Genomic DNA, 21,972 nt, shown 5'->3' with positions numbered 1-21,972 from the left:
TTTTTGTCTAAAACCTGATAAATCTCATGCATTAACAAACAGTTCAGTGTTTTCTAGGGTCAGTCAGTAGGAACAATTTTTTTCTACTGAATTATGCAAGAGATAACAAAATTTAATGTTGGTATTTCAGTCACTGGAAATAATCCATTAGGTTCTTTACTGCCTAGCACCAAGGTTGAAAATAATGATTACAGTGCTTTCTTATTGAAACACGTCTTTACATGACAAGTCTTATTGTCCTTTAATTTAGAGGTGATGATACAGATCAGGCTTCAATAGAAGAAAGAACCTATGCTTGACTACAATTCTTTCACTTGGGCAAAGGAACAATGATTTCTTGATTTGTTGACTTCTCTCCTGTAAATAGCCATTTGCTGGACTTTTGTGATAGTACCAGCCAGGTTTCCCTTATTACTGCCTGCCATGCTTACCGAGCAATCAGCATCCATCTCCACAATAAGGCTTATCTTGGCAAAGGTCTAAGATACTCGAAGTCATTTAGCTGTAATTTCCTATATCAATCCCTACCATAGAGATGGTCTTGCCAATGGAACCATAATAAATGAAATCACTTGGCAAATGCTCCCATCCTCCAGATGGTATTTGGAAAGGTACAGTCAGCTTCTGCCTCTATAATTTTCTTTTTGTATATGTTTCCATGTCTGGGAAACCCTCATTTGGCTGACACATGCCTTCTTTACCTATATTAAAACCTTTGAGGCCTCATCCTATTGGCAGAGGAATTGGGCTGTCCTGTTAAGGTGACACTGCAGACTTTGGTTATGAGCCATTGTGTCCTGATCTTAGAGTTTATGCCTGGGTGCAATCTAACTACTTTAGATCTGCGTTCTTAAGAAGGATGCCTCTCTACAGAGTCCCCAAATCAGCAGGTACCGAGTAACACTATGTACATGTGCTTTATCTCATATCCACACCGAATATATTAGCAAATCCTAGTGGCTCCATCTAAAAAAATCCCGATCCCATCTGCTTCTCCCCAACTCCAGACTGCAACTCTAGTCCAGGCCTCCAGTCTTATTCACCTAGACCTCCATCTTTTCCTCAGTGGGCTCCCTACTTCCAGCCTTGTCTATTGATCTTTTTCAACACAGCAGCCAGAGTGCTCCCTTAAAACACACATATGTTCATATCTGCTGCTCTGATCATCCATGTGCTTCCTATGAGAGAATAAAATCCAATGTCCATTCATTAGTTACAAGACCCTAGATGACATAAGGCCAACTTATTGACGTCTTCAAATATCCCCCTTGCTCACTCTGTTTCCTCTATACTGGCCTTCCTCCACATGTTCCTGCCTTGGGTCATCTGTGCCTGTTCTTCTCTCTAGGGGATAAGGAAGTTCTTTCCCTTTCATACATGTACACTTCATTCCTGCACCTCATTCTAAGCTCTGTACATGTTCTCTCATTGGAGAAGCCTTCCCTGGTCACCCTATTAATAAAATAACAGACTCCTATCCCCAGGCTGTGTTACTCATCATCTCTCTTTGCCTTGCTCATTATCGTCCATTCCATCACTTCCTCTACCCCTACTAACATAAAAGTCCCACCAGGATGTTCACAGGGATGTTCTCCCTAGGTCCCAGAACAGTGCCTGGCACTTAATATGCCCTAGTAAATATATGTTGACTAATTGATGGAATAATTCCTTATCTTATTTAATCCTTGTGGCACTTTGTTTATGGGTTAGATGCTGGTATTTTGATTTGATGAACTGAGAAAGCAGGCTCAGTAACTTGCTGAGAGAATACAGCTACTATGGAACTGAGTTTTGAACTTTTGTCCTTATGACTCTGAGTTCAGTGTTCATCATATCACACTTTTAACCCCACCTAGTGATGTGGAACTATATGGCAACGCTAGTGAGTGCTGGCAAGTGGCATTCCAGGATTTGGTCATTGATGTTTAATGGGAGGACAGAATCATTAGGTTATAGCTGATTTACAGCTGATAATGAATTTTTTCAAGAAATTAAGTTGTGACCCATCTGTGTATCTATTAATCAAGATTCCTCAGTCTCAATAGGGGAAAAATAAGTTTAGTTTTTGTTTGTTTTTGAGACAGAGTCTTACTCTGTCACCCAGGCTAGAGTGCAGTGGCTCAATCCTGGCTTGCTGCAACCTCCGCCTCCTAAAGCAATGCTCTTGCCTCAGCCTCCTGAGTAGCTGGGATTACAGGCATGCACCACCACCCCAACTAATTTTTGTATTTTTTTTTAGTAGAGATGGGGTTTCACCATGTTGACCAGGCTGGTCTCGGACTCCTGACCTCAAGTGATCCAACTGCCTCAGCCTCCCAAAGTGCTGGGATTACAGGCATGAGCCACCATGCCCAACTAGTTTACTTTTTTTAAATTTTGTTCTGAATGAACAAATATAAAACAACTTGCTGATTAGTCACTGTGTTGTAGTAATTATTGTTTATTTCCACACCCCTCTTCCAGATAGACAACTATGTCATAACAGGATCTAGACTACATGTAGTCTGGGTCCAGAGACAGAAGATAGGAGGTTAACCAGATCAGAATAATTCATTCAAGGATCAGAGTTAAATAACCAGCCACAGGTCAAATATAGAATGTTAGACATTCAATTTTCAAGATTTTCAGCAACAAAGTCTCCTTATCAATGGATTACTGGCCCATTACAGGAATACCTTGATAGTATTGAACAAGAAAGGCACTGAAGATTAACCAAGTTCCCACACTTGCCTCTTAGTGCTGCCTCTTTGGCCAGGGCAAAGCCAAGGTCAGATGCAAGGCTGACCCTGACAGGTATGTGACTCTTGAATACACTCTCTTAGCAATGGGGAGTCAGGGGAGTTCCGTGAGTGACAGTCAGTGTATGTTTCAGTGAAGTTCATCTCTGAATGGGACAATGCTGTCTCGCAGATTGATGCTATTAGGGGTTTGTTTATGCGTAGATAATACTCTGCAGACATTTATCTTTTGTTTTAACATAAATGACTGCAAACAGTCTGTTGAAACACCAGGACATAAGTAATTATGTATAAATGTGTTTTAAAAAGTTAAGGGTGCAGTGGGCCAACGTAAGTCAGCATATGTTAACATGGCTTAGGGGGCAAATGTGATTCTGGAACATAAAACTAGGAACCTAGCATGAGGTTTGTTTCCTGCATACATCATTTACCTATATATTTTTAGAACAACTATTCCATGCCAGGTAATGTAGTATATGCTCACAGTATACAGACATAAGACCCAGCCTGTTCTCAAGGAGCCCAGGACATAACAACTTCTCTGTGGGCCACTTCTAGACTCCTGTGTTTCTGTTTCTTTCAGCTTACAAGAATTCTAAGAGTGATATGGTTTGGATATTGATTGCTGCCCAAATCTCATGTTGAATCGTAAACCCCAGTGCTGGAGGTGGGGCCTGGAGGGAGGTGTTTCGTCATGGGATGAATCCCTCATGGCCTGGTGCTGTCTTTGTGACAGTGAATTCTGGCAAGATCTGATCCTTTAAAAGTGTGTGCCACCTCCCACCTCCACTCTCTCTTGCTCCTGTTCCTGCCATATGATGTGCCTGCACCCCCTTTGCCTTCTGCCATGATTGGAAGCTTCCTGAGGTCTCTCCAGAAGCAGATGCTGCTATGCTTCCTGTACACCTACAGAACTCTGAGCCAATTAAACCCCTTTTTAAATAAATTGCCCAGTCTCAGGTATTTCTTTGTAGCAATGCAAGAACAGCTTAATACAAAGAGGAAATAAAAATTTGAGATACATGTAAAAGAAATCAATTAATTAGATTAAAGTTAGTTTAATTATTAATTAGAGGAACGATACAGAGATTGTATCCTATAGTTTTTCTTCCTTCACACTTATAGGAGGGTTCTAAGTATGCAGCCAGAGAAAAGATATTAAGATAGAATAGATGTAAAGACATTCCCTTTCTGACCTTAAAGCTGTGAGAAGATTTATAGATCTATTATATGTATCTTATATGTGTGTGTATATGTGTCTGTGACCCTCCAAAGTGTGTATGTCAAATTCCTAAGCCCTAGTACTTCAGAATGTGACTAAATTTGGAGACAGATCCTTAAAAAGATAATGAAATAAAATCAGATAATTAGAGTGGGCCCTAATCCAATGTGGTTGGTGTCCTTCTAAGAAGATGAGACTAGGATGCAGACAGTTACAGAGGGAAAATTGTGTGCGGATACAAAGAGAAGATGGCTATCCACAAGTCAAAGACAGCGGCCTCGGAAGAAACCGACCCTGCCAACACCTTAATCTCAGACTTCTAGCCACCACGACTGTGAGAAAATAAATTTCTATTGTTTAAGCCACTCAGTGTATGGTACTTTGTTTTGGCAGCCCTAGCAAACAAATACAAACTCAGTACCCAAATATAAGGACCTTAGTTCTAAAGATTTTAAGAACCCAGAAACTGCACACATGTATCAGGGCTAGTTTAGAAAGAAATATTCTCAGGTGCTGGATCATACTGGGCTTGTGAAGCTCAATGACAGGATGAAAAACAATCCTGGCTTAATAGCTACATGGATGTGAAGGGCTCTATGTCCTTAGTAGCTCATTCACTCAGTGAATAGTTTTTAAGCTCCTTGTATGTGCTAGGTATTGAACTAGGCAAGGAAAAACAAGAGTTTGTCCTCAAGGCACTAGCTACTGTTGACGGTGGCTGCAGTGCGAGAGGTCTTCTGAGTAACGTGAACAGAGCATCTAACTGAACAACGGGGTTGTTCCAGGTCTGTATTCCCACTATCACTGGGTGGCTACACTTGGTATTTTTTGTTTATTTCTCTTAAAGCCTACTTTTTTATTATTGTTCTTCTCTTTTATTTTTTTAAAATCTTTTTCTAAGTGGCTAAATACTGGATATCAACACAGATTTGTAGTAGTTCAGTTAGGCTCCTAGGAAGTCAGTCAGAGAACACGTTGCAGTGAATCAGACTGTGTTAACTCTGACCTAGAGTGTTACCGTCTGTCTGGCTCAATTCCAGAAGAGAGAACCTCCTCCTGTGACCTCTTCCCCTGTATTTCGGGCCATAAATAGGTGCTGGGGCCCTGCCAAGTTGGGTCACTGTGGTTCATGAGGGACTGTCAGTTTCTTACAAACACTACACAGCTGCAAAATTGCTATGCCACCCAAGGTGACTCATAAAATCTGCCCCTCTTAAAAAGGGAATATGAGAAATATCACCTCCTGGCTACCACAATAATGCAATTAGGAGTTCTGGTTCTCTGATGACTACCCACAAGAGTCTTTAGAGGAACCACATGGGAAATCTGGGAAACCTAACACTCTGATTCCAAGGCAAGTATTAGGAAGCAGGGTAGAATTGCTGCGTATTTTAGTCTAGGATTGTGATAAAATATAAATGATGTTTGATATTTACTTGTATCAGTCAGGGTTTTCCAGAGAAACAAAACCAATAGGATAGATAAACACACACACACACACACACACACACACACACATGTGGCAGGGCAGAGAGAGAAAAAGAGAATTATTCTAGTTATTTTAAAGAATTTGCTAACGTAATTATGGGGTCTGGTATGTTCAAAATCTACAGGGCAGGGCAGGAGGAGAGAAACTCAAACAGGATTTCTATGTTGCAGTCTTGAAGCAGAAATCTTTCTTCTGTGGGAAGCCTCAGTTGTTAAGAGGCCCTCAACTGATTAGATAAGACCCACCCATATTATGGGGCGTAATCTGCTTTACTTAAAAAATCTGCTGATTACAAATGTTAATCATATCTACGAAATACCTTCACATCCCATCTAGACTAGTGTTTAACCAAACAAGAGGGCACCGTAGCCTAGCCGAGCTGACACATAAAATGAACTGTCACACCACTTAAAATAGAAAGAAGTAATCAGAAGCCTTTGTTATGCTATTGGGGAACAAAGATTTCAAGGAAGTTAACTTGTCACCACCCAAATCCTCTAAATTTCAGATTTCTCTCTCTTTGAATACCTTCAGTCTTGGGGTTTGGAGTCACCATTTCACAAGGCCAGCAATTTCATCTTTGGATAATTCTCATAGTTGACAAACCCTTGCCTGAATGTGTTTAATCCCAATTCTCTCTATAATTATAATGCCTTAAATTCAGTTTTACCCCTTGGAACAACACTGAAGCAGGATGAAGACCAATTTATCTTAAATAATGTCCCAACGTATATGCTCTATGGAATATTCATTTCATATGATTCTTAGTTTGGGAGTGGGGGATAAAGAAGGTTCTATGGTCAAATACATTTGGGAAACATTGCTTACATGCTGTTTCTTTGGAACACACAAAGAAACCAACTAAACTAAACTGTAACCTGGCACTTCTCATATACCTGACCTTGGAAAATCCTTTCTTCTTTTTAATACCATCCTGTGCAATAGACATTGAAGATTTCTACAAGTCTCTCTGACACCAGCCTTTGGTTTAGATGCTCCATCCCTCCAGTTGGTCTGCATCATGGTTGTTGTATTAGTTAGCTGTGTTGTGGAGCAAACCACCCCAATCCTTAGTAGCTTAAAATAATAGCCATTTATTATTTCTCCCAAGTCTATAGTTCACTGGTTGATACTGCTCTCTGAAATGGTCTTGATTGATCTCAATTGGGTTTACTTATGCATCTTCAGCCAGCTGGGGAGTAGGCTGGGGGATGACCGGTCTAGTGTGGCCTTAGCTGGGATGACTTAGTCCTATTTTATGTGTCTCTCATACCCTTTCACCAGGCTAGCCTTGGATAGTCTCATTGCAGTGACAGGGGTTGAAGAAAGAAAATGGAGACATGCCGGCAAGCACTTTTCCAAGTCTCTCCTTGCATCAAGTTTGCTGAAATTCTGTTGGCCAAAACAAGGCCCTTGGGGCAAGCTCAGAGTCACAGTGGCATGACACTATAAAGTTACAGGGCAAAGGAGGAGGATATGGGGTGACCATTAATTGAGGCCATTGGCTATATTCATCTAACACAGTTATCAAATGCAAATCTGAGAAATGGTGCTGAAATGGCTACATCAGAATTAATAGAGGAAGCATAGTAAAAATGCAGGTCCTCCAATCTGTACCCTTCAGACATGCACAGGGTAGGATTGGTCACCCACAGTTTTAAAAAACTCCTTAGTTTTAAAAACACTGATGATGACCCAGGTTTGGAAACACCTGGTTTGGGCCCCCTTTTGTTAAACAATGTTAATTAAGCTCGTGCAATTATAAATTCCATAAGGGATATAGAAAGAGGTTTAAGATGAAGATGTTGGTGCTTCTTCCTGATGAGCTTCTAGTCTCAGGCAAATAAGACGGTTGGGTAGTAAGACAGACACCAATAGGTCAGCTTTTAATCCCATTGCTGCCATGACTTTTTCCTGGCCTGAAAATCTGTCCTGGCTCATGGGATCCCTGCAATTAGATCATTTACTCAAACCGTGACTGACACATTTTATTCTGGGTGTGTGTGTGCCATGTCCTCTATCAAGAGAAGCAGCTGCAGAAGAGGGACTGAGCCCAAGTTAATCCTAATATGGCCAGACTTAAAAGGGGCAGGGAATAGATGATTCCTACCCCAAAGACTGAGGATCCCAAGAAGTCAATGGAGTAACTGTTGTAAGGGTGTGGACTGTGAAAACACGTTAATATCAAGTATTATCTGAACCTGAATAAAATCAAATCTCCCAAATATGTATACAATTTTTTCCCACACATATATTTATATGTTGTTATGATTAGTAACATATAGATATTGCTGAATTCATTATATCTAGTTATTTGTGTGTGTATATATGTATTTATATATCACTTCAGTCAACAGTTAATGAAGATAGAATAACTAAAAGCTTGTGGAAGTTCATATAATTTTTTGCATTCAAAAGTTGGATACTGTATTGGGCTGCTCTGGCTGCCATAACAAAATAACATGGACTGAATGGCTTAAATAACAATGTATTTTCTCACAATCCTGGAGGCTGGAAGTCCAATATCAAAGTTCCAAGAGGGTTTATTTCTGGTCAGGCCCCTCTCCCTGTCTTGTAGATGGCTACTTTCTTTGTGTCTTCACATGACTTTTTCTCTGTGTATTCATGGGCAAAGTGTTAGTTCTGGTGTCCTTTCTTCTTCTTAGAAGGACATCAGTCTTATTGGATTTGGGCCCCAACCCAGTGATCTCATTTAACCTTAATTATCTCTGTAAAGGCCCTATCTCCAAATATAGTCATATGGGGATTAGGTCTTCAAACATGAATTTTGGGGGAATACAATTTAGCCCTTAACAGGAACCATTGTGTTAAACTATTGCTGAATATAAAATGCCCTCACTCCTTGCTGTTGCCATTTGGGATCTCCTCCAAGATATGATTTGGCCCCAGAAGTTTTCCTACTCATTTCTTCAGAGTGATGGCTCTCAAACATTTTTGGACTATAGCCAGCCCAGTGGTTCAAAAGACCTCTTGACTCTCTACCTTAAGTGTTCAAACTAGATTATGTAAAGCATTGAGGCCCAAAATATGTGGATTTTATGCCTACTTTAAAATAGTAAGCTTATGTATAGATTTTACATTCTAGAATGCTACAATATAAGTTTAGGTAATCAAATAATTTGCAGCTAAAAAAAGGCAAGCAAAATTTCTTCACATCAGCAATGAACGTACAGGCATACATTTCATATCCTCTTTATCAATAAAGGCACAGTTGATTAACATTTGAATTGCAATGCCTTTGTGTCTCAGTATATAGCTCTTGGAGCATTTTAGTTTCCTAGTCTGTATATGTGTTTCACTGAAACCTAAGAGGGCAAATATTATTGGCATAGTGGTTAACAGCAAGGCATCTAGAGCAAGAGTCAGCAAACTGGCCCAGAGACCAAATCCTGCCTACTGTCTGTTTTTGTAAAGTTTTATTGGAACACAGTCATACCAATTTGTTTATGTGATGTTTAAGGCTGCTTTGGGGCTACAACAACATAGTTCGTTAGGTAGGGACTCTACAGTTTACAGAGCCCCAAATATTTAGTATCTGGCCCTTTACAGAAACAGTTTGCTGACTTCTGACCTACAGTGAAGATCCCTGAGTTTGGGTCCTGGTTCCGCAGTGTCTAGCTGTATGATCATAGGCAGGTTGTCTAGTTTCTGTGTGCCTTAGTTTCCTCATCTGTAAAATGAGGACGATATTATTATCTGTCTCAAAAGGGTGTTAAGAGCGACAAACAAACATGTAGAGATCTCAGCCTAGGGCCTGGACTAAACACTCAATAGTAGTTGTTATTAACTGAACAACCCTGCACAAACTAAATCCATAATGAAGATGCAAAACTAAGAGGAATTTATAATTAAAAAGGAAAATTAACAGTGATTAAAAACCTGACCAACTCAAATCAACAGTGGTGAGGCTCCTCCCTAAGTACCCTTTCTAAAAATTTGCAGGAATTCTATTTATATGTGGGGCATGCCCAGTGGGAGCTTTCGAACATTGGCAAGTATTGCTTGGCACTAAGCCATTTTAGGAAACTATAGAATAAATCCTTGGTAAATTCAGGCAATATACTAAGTTTAGTTTATTTAGTAACCTTTAATAATTCACCAAGGATGTACCAGTAAATAACCCCTAGCCATTCCCAAAAATAGAACTCAGTGGAATTAAATTGTATTTTCAGTTCTGCTCATAGCCTACCAGATTATATTTTGAAACTGTCTAACCCTAACTCTTTTCTGACTGGATGACGAGCAGCCATCTGGTCCATGGATTCAATGAAACTATTCATGGATTCAATTCCTAATTATATTATCTGCTTGATTCTCTCTTGCAGTCACTGGCTGTACCTTTCACCATAGGTGGCTGTGGCAAATTGGCCCCCACACAAGATTAAATAGTATTACAAGTAGTTAGGTAAGTGTAAATATTCTAGCCCCATTGGAAAACATCTTTCAGTGATGACTGGTACATCAGTAGTATCATGGTTTGTTAAGGGAATTTCGTAATCCAAGGGAGAAGGCCGGCAGATATTGCTCCCCAGTCTACCAGTGGGTTATGTAAGGTCATTGGCAGTTCTTTACATAAGGTGTTAATTTTGCAATTGTATATATAACACTGGAAATAGCAGTCTTAAAAAAAAAAAAGATGCTTAATTAGGAGTAGCAAGTGTGAATAGAAAGTTTCTTGTCTAAGGCCAGGTGCAGAGGCTCATGCCTGTAATCCCAGCACTTTGGGAGGCCAAAGTGGGAGGATTGCTTGAGGCCAGGAGTTTGAGAGCAGCCTGAACAACATAGCAAGACCTCATCTTTACAAAAAACTAAAAAGTAAATGGGTGTGGTGGCATGAGTCTGTAGTCCTGCCTACTTCAGAAACTGAAGTAGAGGATCGCTTGAGCCCAGGAGTGCAAGGTTGCAGTGAGCTGTGGTAGCCACTGTGCTCCAGCCCGGGCAAGTGTGAGACCCTGTCTCTAAACAATAAGAAAAAAAAATATGTCTTGTCTAATATGCTGGTTGTTTGGATCCTTATCACTGTCTGACGTCTCTTTATGAAGTTTCAAAATGAAACACAAATAGTCATTAACTTGTGAGCATAACTACAAAAGAGTCCTCAAGAATGGTTACTCAGAGGCATGGCACACAGTTGTGATGGTTAATACTGAGTGCCAACTTGAATGGATTGAAGGATGCAAAGTATTGATCCTGGGTGTGTCTGTTGAGGGTGTTGCCAAAGGAGATTAACATTTTAGTCAGTGGGCTAGGAAAGGCAGACCCACCTTTAATCTGGGTGGGCACAATCTAATCAGCTCCCAGCACAGCCAGAATAAAAAGCAGGCAGAAGAACATGAAAAGACTATACTGGATTAGCCTTCCAGCCTACATCTTTCTCCTGTGCTGAGTACTTCCTGCTCTTGAACATCAGATTCCAAGTTCTTCAGCTTTGGGACTCGGACTGGCTTCCTTGCTCCTCAGCTTGCAGATGGCCTATTATGGGATCTTGTGATCATGTGAGTTAATACTCCTTAATAAACTCCCATATATATGTATGTGTGTGTGTGTGTGTATGTATGTATATGTATCTATCTATCTATCTATATCTATATATCTATATCTATATCTATATCTATATATATCCTATTAGTTCTGTCCCTCTGGAGAATCCTGACTAATACAGCAGTTAATGTTAATTGTATTTTCTTTTTTCAGACACTCAATAGATTTTTAACAGACTTCTTTTGAGAAGTTTTATGTTCACAGCAAAAATGAATAGATGATACAGAGATTTCTGATATGCCACTATTGCCACAGATGAATAGCCTCACCCATTATCAACATCCCTTGCCAGAGTAGCACATTTGTTACAGTGGATGAACCTACATCATTATCACCCAGAGTCCATAGTTTACCTTTGGGTTGACTCTTGGTGTTGTACATTCTATGGGTTTGGACAAATGTATAACATATATTCATCATTACAATATCATATAGGGCAGTTTCACTGCCCTAAAAATCTTCTGTGCTCTACCTATTTGTCTCCCCTAACTTTTGCAAACAACTTATCTTTTTACTGTCTAATGTTTCACCTTTTCCAGAATATAATATAGTTGAAATCATACAGTATATAGTCTGTTCAGATTGGCTTCTTTCACTTATTAATATTCATTTAAGTTTCATGTCATTTCATAGTTTGATAACTCATTTATTTTTAGTGCTGAATAATATTCCATTGTTTGATTTAGGACAGTTTATCCCTTCACTCATTGATGGATATCTTGGTAGCTTCCAAGTTTTGCAAATTGTGCATTAAGCTGCTATCGATATCCATGTGCATGTTTTTATGTTGACATAAGTATTCACTTCCTTTGGGTACAAATCATGCAGCATGGTGGCTGGATCTTATGATCGTATGATTAGTTTTTTAAGAAACTTCCAAATTGCCTTTCAAAGTGGAGGTATTTTGAATTCCCACCAGCAATGAATGAGAGCTCCTGTTCTCTACGTCTTTGCCAACATTTGGTGTTGTTAGTGTTCTGGATTTTGGCTATTCTATTAGGTATAAAGAGGTATCTCATTTTAGTTTTCATTTTATTGATGGCACAGGATGTAGAGCATCTTTTCCTATGCTTATTTGCCATCTGTGTATCTTCTTTAGTAAGGCGTTTTTTAAAGTATTTAAACCTTTTTCTTTGTTTTTTGAGATAGTTTCATTCTTGTTGCCCAGGCTGGAGTGCAATGGCCTGATCTCGGCTCACCACAACCTCCACCTCCCGAGTTCAAGTGATTCTTCGGCCTCAGCCTCCTGAGTAGTGGGGATAACAGGCATGTGCCACCATGCCTGGCTAATTTTGTACTTTTAGTAGAGATGGGGTTTCTCCATGTTGATCAGCCTGGTCTCGAACTCCTGACCTCAGATGATCCACCCACCTTGGCCTCCCAAAGTGCTGGGATTACAGGCATGAGCCACCGCACCTGGCCGTATTTAATCCTTTAAAATTTTTAATTTTTGTGGGCATATAGTAGGTATATATAATTATAGCCAGTACATGAGATATTTTGGTATAGGTATACAATGCATAATCACACCATGGTAAACAAGATATCCATCACCACAAGCATTTATCCTTTGAGTTACAAACAATCCAATTATACTCTTTCAATTATTTTAAAATGTACAATTAAATTATTATTGACTATAGTCTCCCTGTTGTGCTATCAAATATTAGATATTCATCCAATGGATTATTCATTTTAACTATTTTTTGTACCTAGTAACCATTCCCAGTACCCCACGTCACTGCCCTTCCCAGCCTCTAGTAACCATCATTTTATTCTCTGTCTCCATGTATTCAATTGTGTTAATTTTAAGCTCCCACAAATAAGTGGGGACATGCAAAGTTTGTCTTTCTGTGCCTGGCTTATTTCACTTAACATAATGACCTCTGGTTCCATCTATATTGTTGCAAATGACAGGATCTCATGATTTTTTATGGCTGAATAGCACTCCATTGTGTATATGTACCAAATTTTTTAAGTCCATTCATCTGTTGATGGACACTCAGCTCGCTTCCAAATCTTGACTATTGTGAATAGTGCTGCAATAAACATAGGAATGCAAATAGCTCTTTGATATACTGATTTCCTTTCTTTTGGGTATATACATAGCAGTGGGATTATTGGATCATATGCTATCTCTATTTTAGTTTAATTTAATTTTAGTTTTAGTTTTAGGGGTACATGTGCAAGTTGGTTCTATGGATAAATTGCATGTCATGGGGGTTTGGTGTACATGGTATGTTGTTACCAAGATGATAAGCATAGTACTTGATAGGCAATTTTTCTATTCTCAGCTACCTCCCACCCTCCACCCTCAAGGAGGCCCCAATGACTGTTTGCATAAACAAACTAACAAAACAAGCAAAGAGAAAATTAATTTAAAAAATCTATACTTTAACTTTTTCTCTCTTTTTAACTTTTTGTTTCAATTTATATTTTTTATATTGCCTATGTCTTGTAGCTATTATATTTTATCATTTCATCTTCTACTCATATCTCTACTTAAGATACGAGTAGTTTATATACCACAATTACAGTGCTAGAATATTTTGTGTTTTATTCTGCACTTACTAACATCAGTGAGTTCTGTATCTTCAGATGATTTCTTATTGCTCATTAACATCCTTTGCTTTTTGACTGAAGAACTCCCCTTAGCATTTCTTGTGGGACAGGTCTGGTGTTGATGAAATCCCTCAGGTTTTTTTGTCTGGGAAAGTCTTTATTTCTCCTCCAAGTTGTAAAGATATTTTTGCTGGATAAACTATTCTAGGGTAAAATAGAACTTTTTTTATCCTTCACCACTTAAAATATGTCATGCTACTGTCTCCTGGCCTGTAAGGTTACCACTGAAAAGCCTGCTGCCAGACATATTGGAGGTCTATTGAGTGTTATTTGTTTCTCTTCTCTTGCTGCTTTTAGGATCCTTTCTTTGTCCTTGACCTTTGGAAGTTTATACATTTTATGGGGACTTTTAGGGGAATTTTAGGAAATTTAATAATCAATTAAATGACTTAAGGTAGTCTTTTTTGGGTTAAATCTGCTTAGTGTTCTATAACCTTCTTGTACTTGAATATTGATCTATTTCTCTAGTTTTGGAAGTTTTTTGTTATTATCTTTGATGAACTTTTTACCCATATCTCACTCTCTACCTCCCTTTTAAGGCCAGTAACTCTTAGATTTGCCCCTTTCATGCTACTTTCTAGATCTTGTAGGCCTGCTTCATTGTTTTTTATTCTTTTTTCTTTTGTCTCCTCTGACTGTATTTTCAAATAGTCTGTCTTCAAGCTCACTAATTCTTCTGCTTGGTAAATTCTGCTCTCAACAGATTCTCTTGCATTCTTCAGTATTATCAATTGCAATTTTCAGCTTCAGAATATCTGCTGGCTTCTTTTTAATTATTTCAGTCCCCATAAAATTTATCTGATAGGATTCTGAAATCCTTCTCTGTGATCCTCAACACAGCTATTTTGAATTATCTGTCTGAAAGTTCACATATTTGGCTCTCCAGCATTGTTCCCTGGTGTCTTATTTAGTTCGTTTGGTGAGATCATGTTTTCCTGGATGGTCTTCATGTTTGTGGATGTTTGTTGGTGTCTGGGCATTACAGAGTTAGGTATTTATTGTAGTCTTTGCAGTCTTGGCTTTTTTATACCCATCCTTCTGGAGAAGGCTTTTCAGATATTCAGAGGCACTTGGGTATTGTGATCTATGTTTTTGGTCACTGCAGCCGTGTCTGCATTGGGGGTGTGCCACAAGTCCAGTAACACTGTGGCTCTTGCAGCTTTGTAGAGGTACCACCGTGGTGGTCTTCGATAGGATCCACAAGAATTCTCTGGACTACCAGTCAGAGATTCTTGTTCTCTTCCCTTACTTTCTCCCAAACAGAGTCTTTCTCTCTTTCTGTGCTGAACTGCCTGGAACTGGGGAAGGGGTGACACAATCATCCTTGTGACCACCACCACTGGAACTGTACTGAGGCAGACCTGAAGCCAGCACAGCACTAGTCTCACCCAAGGCTCACTGTAACCACTACATGGCTATTGCCTATGTTCACTAAAGAGCTTAGGGCTCTACGATCAGCAGGTGGCAAAGTCAGCCAGACTTTTGTTCTTCGCTTCAGGGTGATGAGCTCCCCTTGGCCCTGGGTAGGTCCAGAGGTGCCATCTGGGAGCAGGGCCTGGAGTCAAAAACGTTAGAAATCTACCTGGTGCTTTGTTGTACTGCAGCTGAGCTGTTACCCAAGCAACAAGAAAAAGTCCTTCCCAGTTTTACCTCTCCTTTCCACAAACAGAGGAGTCTCTCCCCATGGCCACCACTGCTCCAGACACATGGGAAGCACTGTCTGGCTACTGTCAATGTTTACTCAAGGCTCAAGAGCTCTTCAGTTGGCTTGTGGTGAATGCTGCCACTCCTGGGACTCTTCCTTCAGGGAAATTGGGATCCCCTTTGGCCCAGAGCAGGTCCGAAATTCTGTCCAAGAGCCAAGGCCAAGGCTGTCCCTTAGCCTCAGGGACCCTAAGATCCTGCTTGGTGCTCTACCTTTTTGTGGCCAAGCTGGTACCTAGGCCACAAGACAAAGTCCCCTTTACTCTGTCTTCTGCTTTTCTCAATTAGAAGGTGGCGCTCCTTGTAGCCACCACAACTGGTCCATCTTAGAGTTAAACATAAGACCCGTGGCAGGTACTGCCTGGCTACTGCTGCTGATTATTCAGGGCTCATGGGCTCTGTAGTCAGCAGGTGATGAATCCTATCAGGAGTGGGTCCCTCCCTTCAAGGCAGCAGATTCCCTTCTGGCCCAGGGTATGTCTAGAAATGTCATCTTAGAGCTAGGGCCTGGAATGGATGCCTCAGGACTTTGGCCAGTGCCCTATTCTATTGTGGCTGAGCTGGTATCCAAGCCGTAAGACAAAGTCTTCTTTATTCTTCCCTCTCCTCTCCACAAGCAGAAGGAAAGAGTCTCTTTCAGAGGCTGCAAGCTGCACTGTGCAGGGTTGAGGAAGAGATAACACAAACACTTTCTTGGCTGCCCCAGATGGTATTGCATTTAGTCACATGCTTCCCAAGTCCACTGGCTCTGAGTCCAGCACAGCATTAGGATTTGCCTAGGAGTTGCTGTTCTTGTGGCCTAGACTGCATTTCACTTCTATTTAGGGCCCCAGAACGCTTTAGCCTGTGATGGTGAGGCTTGCTGGAACTTGAGTTTTGACCATTGAGATGGACAATATTTTCCTGGCTGGGGTGGTCTAAATGTTCCCTCTGTGGGCATCAGCTGAGCTCTTCCCAGTGTTGCTTTCCACTGTAACAGAGCAGCACTGAATTCCAATGTAAATTCCCTAAATTACTGCAATCTTCCTCCCCCAACACACATATTCTCTTTTTGGGCTACACGGCTGCTGCCAGGGGGTGTGGGAGGGGTGGCATTGGCAGTTCAAGACTGTCTTTCCTATCCTCTTCAGTGCCTCTTTCAATGATATAAAGTTCAAGCCAGGTACTGTGATTGCTCACCTGATTTTGTTCTTATGAAGGTGCTTTTTTTTGTGGAGATTGTTGTTAAATTTTGTGTTCCTTTGGAGGTCAATTGGTGGAGGCTTCTATTTGGAGATCTTGCTCTACCTCTCTAGACAATTTTTTAGTCAGGTTGTTTATTTTCTTATGGTTGAGTTTTAAGAGTTTTTTTTGTATATTTCAGATAATAGTTCTTTATCACATATGTCTTTTCAAATATTTTCTCCCAGTCTGTGTCTTGCCATTTCATTTTCTTGACAATGTCCTTCATAGAGCAGCAATTTATAGTTTTAATGAAATCTAGCTTATTAATTATTTCCTTCATAGTTCACGCCTTTGGTGTTGTATCTAAAAACTCATCTCAAAAACCAATGTTGTCTAGATTTTCTCCTATGTTATCTTCTAAAGATTTTATAGTTTTGTGTTTTACATTTAAGTTTGTAATCTATTCATGTTAATTTTTTCTGATGGGAGTAAGGTCTGTTTCTAATTTTGTATTGTTTTGTTTTGCTTGTGGGTGTCCAGTTATTACAGCATAACTTATTGAAAGACTATCTTTACTCCCTTGTAATAGCCTTTATTCCTTTGTGGTCTATCTTGGTGAATTTTCCATGTACGATTGGCAGGAGTGTACATTCTGCTGTACTGGATAAAGTATTCCATAGATAGCCATTATTTCCATTTAATTGATGGTGTTGTTGAGTTCAGCTATACCCTTACTGATTTTCTGCCTGCTAGATCTGTTCATTCCTGATACAAGAGTGTTGAAGTCTTTAACTACAATGGTGGATTAATCTATTTCTCCTTACAGTTCTATCAGTTTTTGCCTCACATATTTTGACACTCTATTGTTAGGTACATACATATAAGGATTATTATTATTTTTGGAGAATTTACTCCTTTATCATTATGTAATACATTTTTTATCCCTAATAACTTTCTTTGCTCTAAAGTCTGCTCTGTCTGAAATTGATATAGTCAATCTCACTTTCTTTTGATTAGTGCTAGCATGTTATATCTTTCTTCATCCATTTACTTTTAATTTACATGCATCTTTATATTTAAAGTGAGTTTTTTCCAATATGTAATATTTGAAATACCAGATAAAGCAATCAGAAGGTTGATTATTAAGTTACTCAAGAAAATGCAAGAGAAAGGTGAAAACCAGCATAAAGAAATTTAAAAAATAATTCAGGATATGAATGAAAAAATTATCTAAAGAGATAGATATTTTAAAGAAAAGCCAATCAAAATTTCTGGAAATTTAGAGAACATTTAGAGAATTACAAAATGCAGTGGAAAGTTTTAACAACAGACTACACCAAATAGAAGAAAGAATTTCAGAGCTTGAGGACAAGGGTTTTGAATTAAACCAATCAGACAAAAATAAACAAAACAAATTAAAAGAAATGAAGAAAGTTTCCAAAAAATATAGAATTATGCAAAATGGCCAAACCTAAGAATAATTAGTGTTCATGAAGGGAAAGAAAAAGCAAAAATTTGGAAAACTTATCTGAGGGAATAATTGAAGAAAACTTTCCTTGTTTTACTAGAGATTTAGACATCCAAATACAAGAAGTTCAGAGAACTTCTCAGAGATTCATTGCAAAAAGATATCACCAAGGTCTATAGTCTTCAGGCTATTAAAATCAACACAAAGGAAATAATTTTGTTTTTAAACTTTTATTTTAAGTTCTGGGTACATGTGTAGGATGTACAGGTTTATTACATAGGTAACCATGTGTCATGGTTGGTTGTTGAACAGATTATTTCATCACCCAGGTATTGAACCTAGTATCCATTCGTTATTTTTCCTGATCCCCTCTTTCCTCCATTCCCACCTCTGATAGGCTCAAGTATGTGTTGTTTCCCTCTGTATGTCCCTGTGTTCTCATTGTGCGGCTCCCACTTATATGTGAGAACATGTAATACTTGGTTTTCTGTTCCTCTGTTAGTTTGCTAAAGAATAATGACCTCCAGCTCCATCCATGTCCCCTGCAAAGGACGTGATTTCATTCTTTTTTTATGGCTGCATAGTATTCGATGATGTATATGTACCACATTTTCTTTATCCAGTCTGTCATTAATGGGCATTTGGGTTAATTCTATTTCTTTGTTATTGTGAATAGTGATGCAGTGAACATACATATGCATATGACTTTATAATAGAATGATTTATATTCCTTTGGGTATATACCCAGTGATAGGTTTGCTGGGTCAAATGATATTTCTGTCTTTAGGTCTTTGAGGAATCACCACTCTGTCTTTCACGATGGCTGAGCTAATTTACATTACCACCAACAGTGGAAAAGCATTCCTGTTTCTCTACAACCTCACCAGCATCTGTTATTTTGGACTTTTTAATAATAGCCATTCTGATTTGTGTGTGATAGTATCTCATGGTGGTTTCTATTTGCATTTCTCTAATGATCAGTGATGCTGAGTTTCTTTTCATATGCTTGCTGCTGCTGTATGTATGTCTTCTTTTTGAAAAGTGTCTGTTTATGTTCTCTGCCTACTTTTTAATGGGGTTTTTTTTTCTTGTAAATTTGTTTAAGTTCCTTATAGATGCAGGATATTAGACCTTTGTCAGATGCATAGTTGTTGGGAAAAGGTGACTGTTGGGAGAAGCTGAGGCAGGGCTTGCATGTCGGACATAATGTAAAAGAGTCTGGGAACATGTCCGGGGTCCAGGGTCTAAAACGCCTTGTGGCCTTTGGAACACCAAGTTCTGTGCTAAAGGATGGAAGGCTACCCTGACTCACCATAATCTAAGCCCAGGGCATAAAATCCCTTGTGGCTTGGATAGAATCCAGGGCTTGTGGCTCTGGAATGTGTCTAGACTTGCTGGCTCCTTGCCCCTTGCTCTCCTGGGATCAATTGTATCTTGAGTTAAAAGAACCTGCTCTCCATTATCTCAAGTAGCAGAGCAAACTGCTAAACCATCACATCTGTAAATCATGTGCTTAATGCAACATGCCCTTTTGACCCCCGCATTCTCACCACCTGTTGCTTTGTTGGATTACTAATAAATAGCATGGGGTCCCAGAGCTCAGGGCCTTCACAGCCTCCACAATCACGATGACACCCTGGTCCCACTTTACTTCTCAAACTTTTTCTCAATCCTTTGACTCTGCCGGACTTTGCTACCCCCATGAACTGGTGCTGGGTCTGATCACTCCAACACATAGTTTGCAAAAATTTTTTCCCATTCTGTAGGCTGTCTGTTTCCTCTATTGATAGTTTCATTTGATGTGCAGAAGCTCTTTAGTTTAATTAGATTCCATTTGTCAATTTTTGTTTTTGTTGCAATTGCTGTTGGTGTTGTAATGAAATCTTTGCTCATGCCCATGTCCTGGATGATATTGCCTAGGTTGTCTTCCAGGGTTTTTATAGTTTTAGGTTTTACATTTAAATCTTTAATCCATCTTGAGTTAAAATTTTTATATGGTGTGAGGAAAGGATCCAGTTTCAATTTTCTGCTAATGGCTAAGCCAGTTCTTCCAGCATCATTTATTGAATAGAGAATTCTTTCCCCATTGCTTGTTTTTGACAGGTTTGTCAAAGATCAGATAGTTGTGGGTGTGCAGTCTTATTTCTGGGTTCTCTATTTTGTTCCATTGGTCTATGTGTCTATTCTACCAGTACTATGCTGTTTTGGTTACTGTAACCCTGTAGTATAGTTTGAAGTTGAGTAGTGTGATGCCTCCAGCTTTTTTTTTTCCCCCCTTAGAATTACCTTGGCTATTTGAGCTCTTCTTTTGTTCCATATGAATTTTAAAACAGTTTTGGGCCAGGTGCAGTGGCTAACACCTGTAATTCCAGCACTTTGGGAGGCCAAGGCAGGCAGATCACTTGAGGCCAGTTTGAGACCAGCTTGGCCAACACAGTGAAGGCCCATCTCTACTAAAAACACAAAAGTTAGCTGGGCATGGTGGTGCATACCTGTAATCCCAGCTACTTGGAAGGCTGAGGCATAAGAATCACTTGAACCCAGAAGGTGGAGGTTGCAGTGAGCCGAGATTGTCCTACTGCACTCCAGCCTGGGTGACAGAGTGAGACTCTGTCTCAAAAACAAAACAAAACAAAAGGTTTTTCTAGTTCTCTGAAGAATGTTAGTGGTAGTTTAATGGGAATAGCATTGAATCTATAAATTGCTTTGGGCAGTATGGCCATTTTAACAATATTGATTCTTCCTATCCATGAGCATGAGATATTTTTTCATTTGTTTGTGTCATCTCTGATTTCTTAAGCCATGGTTTGTAGTTCTTGTAGAGATCGTTCACTTCCCTTGTTAGCTATATTACCAGGTATTTGATTTATTTATGGCAATTGTGATCTCGCTTCTTTTACAAACTTAAGAAGAATTTTTGATGTTTTAGTTTGTTCAGCTTAATGTTAAGGTAGAGTAGCAACTTCCAAGCTCCACACATGTAGGGCTGGAGTCCAAAAGTCTCCAATAGAGTTTTAAAAATTCCTATGGATGGTTCTTGCACAAAATATTCCACAGTAAAATCTGATCTTTTCTTTCTTCTGATGCTCTGTTGGCAACCTCTCTTTGGTCTGTGAGAATTTTGGCAATGCCCCCTTTCTTAATTCTTTTCCTGTCTCTTCATTTTTTTCTAGTTCTGCCTCTTCCTGGAGATCTTCTTCCTTTGCTCTTCACCCTTCCCCAATTAATTTTTTATTATCCTGCATTTCTGTCTATGAAGATGCCTGGTAAGCCCACCCCAACTTCTATTAAGATAAAGTGAAAATGAACTGTCAATATCTATCTTTTTCTCTGGGTCAGAAATAATTAGATAATGGATCACTGAAAATTAAAAAAAGATATAAATAAATGTATTTGTGGATTTACAGTTCTTATTTACTTTGCTTAGTTTGTAAAACAATATATTTTTTCATTATACAGGAAATATCTGTCTATTGTAGGAATTTGGCAAAATAAAGAAATCTAATAAATAAAAACATAAGTACCATAACCCTACTGCCCATACATAACCACTGTTAATATTTTGCTATATTTCTTTCCCATCTTCTTCACACATTTATTAAGTACACATATACCTATGTAATTTATCTGTTTAAAAGTTACTTTATACTAATAGTTTATACATATAGGGCATTTATTAGATACCATACCAATCATTTTATGTACATTATTTTATTTAATCTTCACTATAATCGAATGTGATATAACCTACATTATTTCCATGCTAGAGATGCTGAAATAGGCCCAGAGAAAGAAATTATTTGACCAAGTTAATTAAGGACGACAAGAGTCCGTGATGTTTATCCTATGCTAATTTGGTCACCATGTTTGTTTTATTAATAATAGATCTTAATATTTAAATTGAATTTATTAGTGATTAGAGGATTATTTTAAGTCTAATGAGTTATTAGCTTTTAAATAAATAAGTTAATGTGTGTTAATTGTGGCTCAAAATATTTAAATT

General features: G+C 38.9%; 1 long non-coding RNA gene across 1 annotated transcript in view; it reads left to right on the top strand.

Moving 5' to 3' along the window:
- LOC117098522 overlaps window positions 1-21,972 on the top strand; it is a 100,691-nt gene that overhangs the window by 46,761 nt on the left and 31,958 nt on the right. The window lies entirely within an intron of this gene.

This window comes from Trachypithecus francoisi, unplaced genomic scaffold (genome assembly GCF_009764315.1).
Source record: "Trachypithecus francoisi isolate TF-2019V2 unplaced genomic scaffold, Tfra_2.0 Lachesis_group16, whole genome shotgun sequence".
Classification (NCBI taxonomy): domain Eukaryota; kingdom Metazoa; phylum Chordata; class Mammalia; order Primates; family Cercopithecidae; genus Trachypithecus; species Trachypithecus francoisi.
Note: the sequence above shows the minus strand (reverse complement) of the source record. Positions and strands in the feature narration are given on the sequence as shown.